The sequence below is a fragment of the Lagopus muta genome, chromosome 13 (assembly GCF_023343835.1).
Source record: "Lagopus muta isolate bLagMut1 chromosome 13, bLagMut1 primary, whole genome shotgun sequence".
NCBI lineage: Eukaryota > Metazoa > Chordata > Aves > Galliformes > Phasianidae > Lagopus > Lagopus muta.
In genome coordinates, this window is record NC_064445.1 from 4,483,040 (window position 1) to 4,496,573 (window position 13,534).

Sequence of the window (13,534 nt, forward strand, 5' to 3'; positions counted from 1 at the left end):
GAACTGGAGAGGTGGATGGGACTGTGGGAGAAGTGGGCACCAGGGCTGGAAGATGGAGCTGGGAGAGCAGTGAGTGGAGACACTCAATCCAGTTGTGTTATTTTTCATTCCTGGAGATAAAGAAATGTTTTCAGTCAGAAAAAAAAATGCATTTTTATTGAATTCCCTGAAAGCTCATACTTTAGAAATCTGTTTTCTATTTCTGACTTTTTTGTTTTATGAAACACTGGAAACACGAGAGCTTTCCAAATATCCTTGAGAACAATGAGAGTTTCACATTTGTTCTGTCATTTACTCTGTCATTTATAGGGGTGTTATCAAGAAGCTAACACCATTGCCTGTTTGGGCTCCACATCCACTGCTTTGTGGAGAAGACCCTTTGGGGCCGTTTGGCTGCACAAGGGAAGGGAGTGCTCCTCAGTGCATGAGATGCTCATAAATGAGATGCACGTTGTGTAGGGATGGGTTTTGAGGCTCAATGGGGAGGCTGGAGGTGTGAGGGGTTGAGTGTGAGTGTGAGGTGTGAGTGACCTGGTGTCATCTCATATTCCCTGCTCCCATGAGCAGTCATTTTAACCTTGGCTGATTCATGTTGGTCCCTAAGATGGTGACCATGGCATAGCCTGAGTTGTGTTATGTGGGAGTGGGGAAAAGGGGTGTCGGTGAGAATCAGGACCCTTTGCAAATCCAATGATTGCATCCACACTGAGTCAGCAGGCAGTCCAGGCTGGATGTGGCTCTGGGCAGCCTGGTCTAGTGGTTGGCGACCCTGCCTGTGGTGGGGGATTGAAACTAGATGATCTTTGAGGTCCTTTTCAGCCCAGGCCACTCTATGATTTATTCTATGATTTTGTGTTCTTCTCTGCTCTGTCTTCTCTTCCTGTCTTCTCTCCCATTCTGCCTCGCTCCACCCCTCTGTCTCTCTCCTCTGTTTGCCCCACACCCTTTTGTCCTGCTTGGCTGCTCCACATTGCTTTTGTGTGCTAATGGCAGACGGGCTCAAAGGATCCCAAGGCCACTGAGTCCCTCCAGCTTTTAATCCAGCTGCTGAGGACTGAAGCCAGTGGTGGGGCTGGCACACAGCCACTTGGTCCCTCTTGCTGGGTCAGCACCCTAGCTGTGATGGCCATGCTAGGCCATGTGCTGCCATGGGCCCCACCAGGTGTAAGCAATGGAAGCACAGGGAGGCTCAGCAGGCACAAAGGCATCACAGAGAGGAGGCTCAGGGGAGGCCTTATCTCTTTCTACAACACCTGAAGGGAGATTGTAGTGAGGTGGGGGTCAGCCTGTTCTCACTGTTAACAGTGATAGGGTGGAAGGTGATGGACTTAAGTTGCAACTGGGGAGATTCAGTTTGGATATTAGGAAAAATTTCTGCTCTGGAAGTGTGATTGGGCACTGGCACAGGGAGCCCCTGTTCCCAAAGGTGTTCCAGAACCATGGAGATGTGGCACTGGGGGATGTGCCTATGGGCATGGTGGGGGTGGGTTGATGGTTGGACTAGATGATCTTAGAGGTCCTTTACAACCTTAATGATTAATTTACCTTAATGACATCAAATCATAAGATTCTATGTCACTCCCAGGATACAGTGGTTGTGTGTCTGTCCCGTGACTCCTTCTGCCTTTCCAGTGTTTCCTGTTTTGGATTATGTTCAACTTAAACATGCAGGGAGATAGCTTCCTGTGGGAGCTTCTCCCTGAGGATGCTGAGTTTGCAGTTCCTTGCAGGACAGAGCTGGTGGCCCAGTATATAGGCCTGATCAGACCCATGATGGTAAAATTCCCCTCATGCTGGCCACGAGCATGGCTCTGCTTCAGCACACCAAATGTTTCAGGTTTACAAAAGTCTCCAGGTAACAAGGTGTGCTGATGGCTTATTCCCATCCTTTGCTGCTTTTATCCCCAGTGCTGAGGTAGCTTTGCTTCCAAGCCCAGGGACAAACTCAGTGCTGAGTGAAGGTGCCATGTGTCAGCCCAGTCACACTGAGACCTTCAGCACTGGCTTGCGAGGTTGATAGCAAGGGATGATGGCAAGGTCTACATTTGATAACTGCAGAAGAGGAATGGGTAGTGGAAAATGCTAAGGAGGCTGAAAAAAGAGCAGCTTTTATCAGAGTAATCCTGCCCTCCCTCTACCCCCCTGGAGTAAAAATAAATCTATCTGTGGATACAGTCATGGAATGATGTGGGTTAGAAGGGGCCTTGAAAATCATCTCGTTCCAACCTCCCTGCATGTATGTATGTATGTGTATATGTATGTATACATGTATACATACAGACACTGAGGTGTACATTGATGGAGAGCTCATCTGTGTGTGGATATATCTTTGCACATAGACTTCTATGGAGAAAAGAAAGGCAAAAATCCACCTGTGTGCTGCTGTCGCTTTGATCTCAGGTGGGTCAGTGATGTGCACCACAGCTTCCTTTTTATGTGAAAAATAAATAAGCCCCCTTAAAGAAAAAAACACCACCATAGGCTGAGCTGAAGCAAACACCACCATAGGCTGAGCTGAAGCAAACACTCACCATAGGCTGAGCTGAAGCAATGTGGCTGCTATGAGCAGGAGGAGGTTTGCAGCCCCCCAGGCTGGAGCTGAGCGTGGGTCCCTGCAGCACGCTGACCCTGGCACCAAGTCCAGGTCCTGCTGTGCCTTGGGGAGAAAGCACACCAATTTTTTAATGTACAAGTACTATTGAAGCTTTTTTTTCTATCTGAGTAGTTTGCCTGGCAAAGAAGTTGAGCATGAACGTCACTGGGCAGTTGGTAACGCTGTTGCTTAAGCATGCCTGAATAAATCTGTCTTTCCTCTACTGAGATGAGATGTGAATTCGAAGTGACAGAGAGCAAGGAATTGTATTGTGTATCCACTGTGGTCGCTAGCATCACCTGGCAGCAGCAGTTCTGGCAGTGGCAATGGGGAGCTCCAGCTTTAGGAATGAATGTTCATCACTAAGTTTGGGAAGGTTCATAGAACCATAGAATCATTCAGGTTGGAAAAGACCACTAAGATCACTGAGTCCAATCCCAACCCACCCCCACCGTGCCCATAGCCACATCCCTCAGTGCCACATCTCCATGGTTCTGGAACACCTCCAGGGATGGTGACCACCACTCCCTGAGCAGCAGTGCCAGTGTGTCACCACTGTTTCTCATAAGAAATTCTTCTTAATATCCAATCTGAACCTCCCCTGACCCGACCTGAATGTGACCCTGTTCCCACATTTCCCCAGGCCGGACACAGACCCCAGCACGTGGGCTTTGATTCTCCTCAATACCTTCAAATCCCTGGGGTTGAAACATGAGGGAATGTGAAAAGGATAATGGAAAAGCATTCTTCCAGGTAACCCCCAGCATAACGGAGGGAAGGGGCCTTCAGTGTATGACTGGCAGCTGAGCTGTGTGCAGCTGTGGGTGTTCGTCCCCATGCACAGCGAGAGCCTGGTGCCATTAACCAGACATTGAGATGAGCTCAGCACAGGATGGGGAAAACACTTGAAAGTGACAGGGTAAATATATACTGCGGGCGTTTATCACGATGTAGCAGACAAGGGTTTTGAAGGAAACTTCTGTTACTGGGAGCGTTGCTGGCTCGCTTTTTTTTCTCATCTGTCATTGCTTGCTTCCTTTTCAAAGTCCCCAATCAAAACATTTACTCACCCAGAGAGCAGGCTGATGGGTGCAGAGCATTGGCAGGAGCACGGCAGTGGGCAATGCTGGCTGGGTGCAGTATTGTGGCAGGGAGACCGATGGGTTGCAGCCTCATCAGGGCATCTGCAGCCTTTGGTCACTGCTTTTTGCAGTGCAGTGTTGGCTCTGCATAGGACACACTGCTGATGTGTGAATGCTGCCTTGGTGGGGGTGGGGGATGTATCTGCTGGGAAAGAGAGGGATGAAATCTTCAGAGCTGTCATTGCTACATTGTTGAAAGCACTGCGTTTGTTCTGCAGCACAGTTCTGTATAGGGAGTTCATTTTTCAGTCTTAGCAATGAGCTTGTCGCGTTTTCCTTAATGGCCTTAAGATGCACCAGGGGAGGTTCAGGTTGGATATTAGGAAATACTTCTTCAAAAGAGTGGTCAGACTCTGGCACAGCTGCCCAGGGAGTGGTGGGGTCACCATCCCTGGAGGTGTTCCAGAACCATAGAGATGTGGCACTGAGGGATGCAGCTATGGGTACAATGGGGGTGGGTTGATGTTGGGCTCGGGGAGCTGAGGTCTTTTCCAACCTTAATGATTCTATCGTTCTACAATCCTGTGATTCTGTTGCCTGTGCCACGTGCAATTGAATTCTCTCTCACGCCACAAGGTTTACAGCTTTTGCTCTCATCACACCAGGGCACTCTCCTGTGGGTTTTTTTAAGATCCTGAAGTCCACCTGATGGCACGCACAGGGCTGTGCCATGAGGTCAGGCTGCAGTCAAACATCCCCTGGCTTTTCGAGAACAGAGGAGAGCAGTGAGCTGTAATTATCCAAGTGTTCTCATGCCCATGTGCTGAACCAGGAGTGCCAGCCGCATCACTCTCGGGAAGCTCAGCACAAGACAGGATAACTTAGAGATGTTTAAAACCTCAGGCTATGGGTTTTGGGTAGGAAAATGTTATTCTGAACTGTTAACCTGAGCCTGAGATGGAAGCGTTGTTGAGGTATCTGCAGCCTGCACGGCGTTCACAGCATGTTTGTTTAACCCTTGCTCGTGCTGCGGGAGCTGCGGGCACACTGATCCCTGCAGAGCTGCTGCTGCACCTCTGGGGTCAGAGGACAGAAGAAGGAAAAAGTTGCAAAGTGATTTTTGTTGGAGCGATGGTTAAGCAGGAGCTGGGTGCTTTTTAGCAACCTGTGACAAACAGATAAGAAAACGTTACAAAGGGTTTTTCTTCAGTGATGGTTTCAAAGTTATTGGTGTAGGGAAAAAAAGTATATAAGATCCACGTGTATCTGCGTGCTCGTGTGCATTCACAAAAAGCCCAAACTCTGCCCGTGATTTGCTAGACAAACATAAATGCAATGGTTGATCTCTGACTGAACGGAATATTGGCTTTTTGGTCTGATCGTTCCATCTGTGTCCTGCAAAAGATTAGACAGAAAAGCCTTCCCTGAATGCAGTGTGATTGGGGCTAATGAATGCATGTTGTGCAATAAGTGAATGACGTTTTCCTTTCAACAATGCCTGTTTTTCAAGAGCTTTTACCAAAGCACTCAGAAATTCTTATTAATCTATCAGAGTTAGCTTTTTAATTAGCACATGATTGCTGTCTTATAGGAAATGCCAGTTGAACACCATGCTTGTTTTCCCCAAGAATACTCCTAGACACTCCTGGGAGTGTAATGGGAGTCTACAGAAGTAGATATGGGCAGGGTTTGTCCCCCATACGCTGAAAGGAAAGGTAAGAGAGGTTCTGAGAAGCAACATAAGATGCTGCTTTATTGTCCTGTTATTGTACTGGAGTGTGACTGCACTAACTGGATTCTGCCGGTGACGGCTGGCTTTTAAAATACCTATTTGAGATTAGTTTAATTCATGGAGCCTTTTTCCTCTGAATTGATTTGGAGAAATGAACTAGGGAAATAATAAATTTTTCACTGGAATGAATCTGCTTAATCAATTTAGACAATCAGTTTGTTCTTCGCTTAATAACATTCGCCAAAAGAAAACAAAGCCTTTCATTACGGAGGATGGCTGGATGTTGGTAATGAGAGGTGGCACCTAATCTCAGGTTGTACAGGAAGATAAAACAGGGCCAAACATCAGGTAGGCATCCCCAGCTCCAAAGCACCCTTCCTGCTGTTGGGTGTGGGATTCGGCTCTCATTTCACCCCTGGCACCAATCCCAGTGACATCTGTGGGCATTTCTATGGGCACAGCTCATGACATGGATGTGGACATCAGTCCGGATCTGAACTTGCCTAAAAATCATGTGGGTTCCCACTCTGCTGGCAGTGCAGAGATGGGGCAGGACACCGCAAAGGGAGCTTCCACTAAACTCCTCTCACTTCCATTTGCTTTCAGAGCAGGGGTTTAAAGCAGAGCATTATTAAATAACTGCATCCTTACAATGGGCTGAAAAGTAAAAGCCTGCCTGAGAAGCTGGGAGCTCAAAGTGTCTGCACAGAGACAACACACACTGCTGGCCAGAGAGTGATTATGCAGAGCGCTGCTTGCTCGTGTCGTTTTAAAGACATTATCTCCTAATGTTTTATTTTCACTCTATTCTGGATTTAATGTTGATTTTAATTATACCTCTTAGGAATAATATCTCGTAAACTAATTTTGCTGAATGGCAATGAAAAAGCATTATCTGCTGATGGTAATTATGCATCTTTCTTAGTCCCTGGGTAAAATAGGTTTACTTAAACCTCGCTACAGAATTCATAAACGCTTTTTACAGACTCTGTCAGCAGTGTTTCAGATAACAGAAATCCCAAACACTGATCTCTGCACCCCAGACGGCCACTGCCAGGAGCAGCACAAACCATGGACCCCAACAAAATTCCCCTCGCTGCCTTGTCAGAAAAACACAGCAAGCCAAAGCAAAGGCATTACATATTTTCCCTCGTGGCTCCTATTAATTCAATAAGGTAGGGGTGAATCCTTCTGCTTGTGAGGCTGGGTGGGTTTTATTTTGCCCCTGAGTTTCCCCCACCCCATCACTCTCCCAGGTGCTGCCCAGCAATGGGCAGTGCTGTTCAATATACAGGGGAATTTTATAGCACCCTGCTGACACTTTGGCCTCTCTTTATTAAATGGAATGCCCTAGTTAGTAAACTGGATGCTCCAAAGCACCATCTCTGACATTTTACTGCAATATATTTTAACACAATAGCATCTTTTCCCCCAGTTCTTCGTAGCATTTGGAAGCAGAATCCCATCCTGAGCAGCTGCATTCACCCGTGGGTGATGTCTGATGGCTGATAACCTCCTCCTGGGACACCCTCCATGTGCCTTCAGAGGGATTTGGGGCAACGGAGGAGATCTTTCCATGCCTGTTTCTGGGGCAGGTTCTCTAAAGCCTTGTTTTGACCTTATTCAACCCAGCAACGTCCTTGTTTCTTCTTAAATAGTGATTTAACTAGCAGGTGAAAGAACGTACATCAGATAAAGAAACTGCTAACCAGCAAATGTTTTACAAGTTGGTCAAATGCCTTTTTAAAAAAATAAACCAAACTCACTTGTGCAATTCACTGTGCAACTTTTGATTAGGAAGGTATCTAGCAATACATGTAAAAAGTAGTTGTTAAACCAAATCCTACAGAGGGGTTGTTCCTCCATGGAATTATATATTGCAAGAAGAACCTTTGCAAATCAAACTGGCTCAAAAGAGTATCTAGGGTAACATTTTTTTACAGCCAGTGGCTTTGGAAGAAATAAATAGGAAATTTTATGCATGTTCTTTGAGCTGAAGAGAGAATATATGCTTTCATTTTAAAGATAATCTATGCTGTTGGAATAGAACTACTGTTAGTTTTTACCTTGCTTTGTTTAGCTTGAAAACTGAAGAGTTCCTCATTTCTTTTGGTCTCGTATTTTGAAATATTGTTTCATACAGAGTAGGATTGCCCATGAACAGAAATCAATTTCATCTGTTGCTGGGACTGTGTGTCTGTCCTGGTCGTGTTGCAGCCTGGGCTCTGCTATAGGGTAAATTCACCCTGTGTGTATGCGTGTGTCCTGGGGCAGTGTTTCCCATCTCCACTGACAGCACTGGGCAGGAGAAAGGTGCAAATGTGGGAAAAATGCAAACTCTCTCATAGATCTGCCCATAGGTAGGTGCTCTCCCTGGAAGCTTGCCTAGCTTTGATGCCATTGACAAGCATTTCAGAAGTTTGGTGTAATATGGTTAGTAGCAATTAAATGAACACGTTTGACTTTTGCAGCATGTCGTGAGAAATGTTCTGGTGGCTGAAGAAAGGGACTGAACCCTTTCCACGTTCAATGTGCAGCTGCTTGGTGATGGTGTCTTTTGGTGAGCCGGTTGCTTGCGCTATTAAACCCCAGAGCTGGGGACTGCCTGTTTTGTGGGAGAAACATAAATTCTAATATTGATATCTTACATCTTGATGCTTCGTGGCTGCAATGTTAATGATCTGCTATTGTCTTTTTTTTTTTTTCTTGTCCTTCTGGTTTTTTTTTTCTTTTTTTTTTCTTTTTTTTTTTGTTTGTTTAGTTTTGTTTAAGCACCCAGAAATCAAATATTAACCTGATTATGAATTCAGCATTACATGTAAGGCGGGGAAGAGCTGCAGGTGGTGACAGACAACTGGCTCGTGTTTGATCTGGCAGTTTTCATCTATGCCACCATTTTATTCCTGCTGTGGGACTGCAACAAAATGGTGGCTCACTCATTCTGAGCCTCGGTGATGAATCGGGTGTGTGAAATCCCAGCCCCTGTGTGCCAGGGACTGCGCTCACTCCGCAAGAGAGCGCGCTGAAAGACGAACTCTTGCTAGTATGTGATGTACAATAGGATCTCCTAGTGGGGAGCAGGGAAGGAACTACATTAATTCTTCTCATGGGACGGGGATTTAAGAATTTCATCGTTCAGTGAGTTTTTCCACACACACACAAACCCCCCCCCTTGTGTTTTCTTTGGGTAAGGGAGGGAGATAATCTCTTTGGAGCATATGTACAGGAATGCTTGCTGTGATGCCTCTAAGGCAACCAAGTGGCAGGCATGGCTGCATGTCTTCAAGCAGCCCCTGTGCTTTCTCCTGTAGGCTCTGGGATGAGTTTTACTTGAGGATTTTGCCCAGCAGAGCCTGGGTGCAGAGGGAGCTCAGCACTCCCAGGGTACACAGACGACATGGCCCTGGCTCTGGTACCCTTGAAGTTATAAATCCCTTGGATCAAATCAGGACCTCAGTTTGAGAAGTCCCTTCCCAGGAGACTTCTGTTGACCCAGAAGTGCCAGTCGCTCACTGCCCGTGTTTGACATCCCCAAAGAAAGCTGCAGGGAGGCTTTGTGTTACCCGGTGGTCAGTGCTGGTTTCTTTGGCTGAACACAATTATTTCTGCCTGCCAGAGGTATCCCAGAGTTATCTTAATCATCAACCTGAGATCTTCTGAATGACCTCCAGGATGAATGCAGGGAGCTCAGTTCCACTTCAGTGTCCTGTCACCTGAAGAGATGATGCTTGGCTAATGCCTGAACCAGCAGCTGACTTCTGGACACCATGGGAAACATCCACATTACTTATAAGAGAAATTTTTCACGACTAAGTTTCTCCTCCCTCTTGAGTGATGAGTTTAGAAAGTTAATTTCTGCCCTGGGATGGGACAAGAGGTACTACACCAAGCCTTCCCTTAGCAAGCATCCAACATAGAGCATGTCTGGGTCCATCCATTAGTGTATTGAGAATGGGCAGCATCTGATGCTAACTTTGAGCCTATGAGAACCAAGAAACGCAGAGTATGAAGAAATGGTATCAGTAGAGCTCAAATCAGAGAAGTGTTGGTGGATTCCTGCTAGAGCAATTCTGTGCTGTGCCTTGTGGGAAAAAAAAACCTGAAGGTTTTACTTTTCCACTTCAGTTGAGCCATGAGGACAAACTTGTTTCAGCTAAATACATCTCAACCCTGCTACCAAATTAGAGAGTTGGCCAAGGGGAGTTGACATTGCTTTGGGCTTACAGGGAAGACAAGTCTACTGTGTGGTAGAACAGCCTGAAGGGACATGTCATTTCTGTGGCCAAAAGCTCAAGCTGGTGTTGGCATTTGCCTTTCTCTGCCAGAAGAAACCTTCCTCATGAATAGATGACTGAACGTGATAGATTTCCTTGTTCAGCAGGGACTGGTAGAGATCCCATAGCCATGGCTGGTCAAAAAAAAAAAGGACATTCAGATCAAACTGAAGTATCTCTCAAGGACCTTCTGATTCTCGTTGTAACCCTAGACAAGAGTAAACCTATCTGGGCCAATAATATTCAGAATTCAGTACGTCCTCCCCAAGTTATTCTGTAGGAGTTGCTCTGGATGTGTTGTATGTGTACATTTGTACAGCAAATTGGATGGATCATAGCATGGATTTATAGTCTTCCAGGCTTAGTAACCTTCCACAACTCTGGGCTGATTGACAAATTGGTAATCTACTGACATTTCTTGTTCTGTTATAACTTAGGAAGGGATTTTTCGGCTGGGATCAACTTCAGAACAAAAACTACTTCAGCAGAACATTTTTTTGTTTCAAGTTTTCTTCATCCTTCAGCCTCACAGCTGTGCCTAAGACTGTTGTGCATCGATAAGAGCTTCCTTCCACCCATAATTTACTCTCTCCTTCTGTTCCCTGCTGTAAACAAGCCATTAAAAATGTGTTTATGACATCACAGTTGGTGACCATGGAAATGACTTTGATGTTAGAAAGACAAATATAGCATCGTGATTTCACGGCAGGATCAAGGCTAGAGAAGACCCTTGTTCAAATGGCGGGTAATTAACAAAGGTGATGGAGGGGAAGCTTGAAAAAAACTGAAGGGCCAGTTGACAAAATCTGATACATTTTAAAGTTTCCCTCAATTCAGGGCTGCTGAGGCTCATGGTAAGGCTGCATCCATCATTTATGCAAACTGTTGAAAATAAACCATGTTTTTCACATACATTTTATTAAATTGTTATCATTACGTAATTCAGAAGCAGTGGGATCAAGTATGCCAGGGAAGTACTAACAGAGCTCTTCCTGGGCTCACTTTTTTGAGCAGTTGTTCCAACACGTGTAATTATGAATCAAATAGTCTCTAAAAAGACCTCCTCAGATTCAGGGAAAAATGAGAACAATGGGGTAGAGATTAAAAAAGGTAGTTCCTCTCAGCTAATTGTTTTTAATAAAATGGTGAAAGTGAAGAAAACACCAGGAAACTATAATTAGGATGATAATGCTTTGTTCTACAGAAATATGTGCCCTGTTGCCTCTCCTATTACAGAGCAACAAAGGGACTGAAGTAGAAGGGAAGGAGAAAGTAAGGATGAATGGGGGTTGTTAAATACTGGACTGGAAAGGTCAGTAATCTCGCCTGGAAGGTAAAGCCAGTGCCAAACCTCCAGTGGGGTTGTTCTGAGCGCTGCCCAGCCTCTAAACAGGGCTGTTTGGGCAAGTAGGAAAGGGTGGCTTTGCACTTGCACTGTGGACGTGGGGTATGTGGGTCCCTGGCAGTGCCCCAGCCTGTCTCCAGGCTTGTTTTCTTCTGGGTGACACAGTTCTCTTTTCTTCACTCTGGGTTGATAGCAAGCCCTGCTACAGAGACAAGAGATTCCCATAGCATACGTGTTTGTTTTCAGTGCTCACCTGCTGGATAAAGGTTGCAGATGTTAATTTTATTTATTTGCATTAAAAATACTGTTAAAAAAAAAAAAAAAAAGCAGCATAAGAGCCACGAGGAAGCAAAAACTGGAAGGAAAAGGAAAGCTTCAAAAATATCTGGAGTTTCTTTTGTTTTGCTAATGGCCAGTGCCCAGTTAAGACATGGGAGAGGGGAAGCATTTCTTGTCCAGCAGCCTCCAATGCATCTCCTGTAGTGAGGCAAGAAAGACCAAGTTTTACATCTCTGAAAATGGCAAGACAAACCAGAAAAATATCATCTCCCAAAAGGAGAAGGAATGAATCCTTTCAATCTCATGCAAAAAAAAGCAAGAAAGATCACAAAATCAAAGCATTTTAAAGCACTCCTGGGTCACATTAAGCAGCTGGCACAGAGCAGCAGGGAAGTGCACAGTGTAGTTACTGCTTATTTTGCGGGCTTTATTTTGTTTGTTTCGTTTCTATTCTTCCAGACTCCAGATAGAAAACAATGTGGGTTTGCCTTGTGAGAGAGGATGAAAATGTCTCTTGCGGGGTTGCAGAGCTGCACCTGAGCAGACAACGTGCCCTTGTTGCTGGGCTTGGAGTCACACTGATGCTCGAAACTTTCTGTCCTCTGCCAGCAAAGCTCTCGTGATTTCAGATATATTGTCTGAGCACATCCGATGGAGGACAGGCAGAGACCACCAACGCTCTAGCTCCAAACAGGCTTTTTTCAAAGGGAAAAATGGTGGATTCTCACCACGGTGATTATAGGGGATTATTCTAGGATTCTCAGAAGTATCTGAAAACCAATCTTTCTAAGTTATTTCTGAATAGCTATTGAATGGATAATTTCCATACCCATTATCAAAATGATGTGCTGGTGGTGAAATTTAGCTGTATTGTATTTGATCAGTAATTGGTGAAATGTTTTCCTAGGGTTAAAAGTAGTGTCGGCAACAGCTCTGTGTAGGGATTTACAAGGTGTTTAGATATATTTTTATGTATTCAGCTGCTTTATGCTACCCAAATGCTTTGATGGTGTGGAGAAAACTAACGGGATTTATCTATTTAAAGACAAGCTGAAAAGACTTTTACCTTCCAAGACCCAAGTTCAGAGTTGCATCGCTTCTGTTAGCTGCTGATGACACAACAACATCTAAAACAGCACATGATGCTGAAGTCTTGGCAATTAATGGCTTGCAGGTCTGTAGAATAGGGCAGGCTCAAAAGAAATCAATGGAAATGCAATTACCAAGGAAAACATCGCTGTTAAGACTGAAAACTTTCCTTAGTTTAGTTTGTTTCTTTCTTTTTGTGGCTGTAAGAACCAAGATTACAGCATATCTTTGGTTTCATCTCACCTTATATAAAATAAGAATTTGGGAAACTGTCCCCTGTTTTTTCTACTAGAACAAAGAGAAGATTAAGGCTGGGAGAGAGTAAAAATAGAGATTTGGAAAAGAGAAATGCAGCTCTGTTTCCCCCATTTACAGTGACAGGTAAACTGAAAAGCTAAAGGCCATGTTTATGAATCCAGTCTGGGGTAACATGCTAAGGAGAGATTTTTGTAATCAGCTGTAATATTGCTTGATATTACACATAGAACTTCAAGCCCTTGCAAGCCAAGAGATCAGATATTATAGATCAGCAAGTGTAGCCAAACTTATGGCCAGGCTAGGTGACATGAAACAAAGTTCTGCATAAACTAGATAGTGATTACAAATTTTTGATAACAGCAGCACTCCACTGTTGTGTATTTGAGGTAAATTTGCTTACGTTCAAAACACTGCACTGACAGAGTATTTGTTCTTTCTATACTGAAGTATCTTTAATGTTGCCTTTCCCATAGAAGACCTTACAGATTTCCCTTTTAGCGGACCCTCGTGGAAAGTCCCACGCTCAGGGCACAAACAGAAAAAGAAGTTGGGAAGGAAAGGGGAAAAAAATGCAACACATCCACCTTGGATGCCTTGCAACACACCTAGCTGGGAGAACTGCCAGGGGAAACCATTTACATGTGCTCTCCTTGTCAGAAGAGCAAGCAGGCTGAAAAAGTTGGATGTGCACAGTAACTGGAAGCTGACCCGGGCAGCCTTGATTTACATAGTGAACACTTGGGACCTGCTCATTACAACATCCCCCTAATCATCACCTCTACATGATGGGCACATGGATGTGAATATGCCCCGGGATCCCCAGCACTTCATTTTCCTCGCAGCCTCCAGCCTGGCTCTTTTGCAGTTCTTGTGATATGACAG